We start from the raw sequence: 1,281 nt of genomic DNA on the forward strand, positions 1-1,281 counted from the left end.
GTTTGTCCTGTACATGAAACCTGAACGACGAAGTTTCAAGGCAACAATCATCTAATAAAGTTAAATATACTGTTTTCATGTTCTCATACATTTGAATAAAAGCACAAACAAATCACTGCAATACTCCGTCAGGACTTTTCTTCACAATGATGCTTTGAAAATAAAAGAACATGTTATTGTTCGAAAACCAATAATAACATAGAAGTGTCTTATATATTTCGAAATACACATTATAACATAAACCCCAATGTTCATATATAATAAGGAAATTGTTAACATTTTATTTAAAGGTCCCATGTCATGCTTTTCCGGTTATCACCCGTCCCCTTGTGTGTTATGAAGGTTTTTCTGCATGTAAACGGTCTGCAGAGTCAAAACTCTCAACGTACACCCTGTAGGGAGTAAAACTCTAACACAGAGAAGACCTCCCCAAAACGCCTCGTTGGAGATACGTCACTCTCCATTGATTCTTCCGGGTAACTCATGATGTCATGCGTTACCCGTAACCAAATGGACCAATCCGTGGAGCCGTTACGTTACGTCCGCGGAGCCGTTACGTTAAGCCCCCGCTGATTTGTCCAAATTGACAAATCCACGGACTTCCTCACACACACACTCAGTGCAGGCAGCTCTGCTGATCTCTCCTCCCTGGCTGCAGGCTGATAACAGACAGTTGGGATCGAGGCGGAGTTCTTTCTGCAGACCCATTCTCTCTGCAGACCCATTCTCTCTGCAGACCCATTCTCACAGCGTTTATCAACCTTTGTCTTACTCAATATCAAGCCACACTTATTGTTTTTACTTCGGTTGTGACTTTGTGTGCTCAGGGTGAGTTTGGCTGTGTATCGCTAAAAAAGGAAACCACACCTCCACGGAGCTCAGCGCGATTCACAACGTCCCGACCAATCAGAGCACACTGTGCTCACAGGGTGGGGGCTGGAGCTACTGGAGCTACAACGAGCCGTTAAAGGCAGAGAGTGAAATTCAGTGAATACACGTAGTTTACAGAGATGCTGTTTGAGAAACCAATGTGAGTTTGGAACATTGAACAATATAAATCTATTCTAGTAGACCTCAACAATGGAATTATGATCAGTGGAAATGGCCATGACATGGGACCTTTAATAAACACAGTAATAATACAAAAGCAATACAGCACACAATGCGTTCCTTCCTTTTTTTTGTTTGACTTTTTATTATCATTTCTCACATCGCATACAAACAGATTTGCAAAAAACGTGTTTACCACAAACAAAATAAATTATAATAACATTAATAATG

The 1,281-nt window shown here is 41.0% G+C and overlaps 1 protein-coding gene across 6 annotated transcripts in view; it reads left to right on the plus strand.

The window, feature by feature from the left end:
- The window catches only part of LOC307038379 (uncharacterized protein), a 3,620-nt gene extending 3,499 nt beyond the window's left edge, over positions 1 to 121 (plus strand). For all 6 annotated transcript variants that reach the window (XM_079696294.1, XM_079696296.1, XM_079696295.1 and 3 more), the window contains one exon: positions 1 to 121. This exon is cut by the window's left edge and continues 869 nt beyond it. The gene's annotated coding sequence lies outside the window, so the exon portion shown is untranslated.
- The last annotated feature ends 1,160 nt before the right edge of the window (positions 122 to 1,281 follow it).

Source organism: Notothenia rossii, assembly GCF_949606895.1.
Source record: "Notothenia rossii genome assembly, contig: SUPER_4_unloc_1, whole genome shotgun sequence".
Taxonomy (NCBI): Eukaryota; Metazoa; Chordata; class Actinopteri; order Perciformes; family Nototheniidae; genus Notothenia; species Notothenia rossii.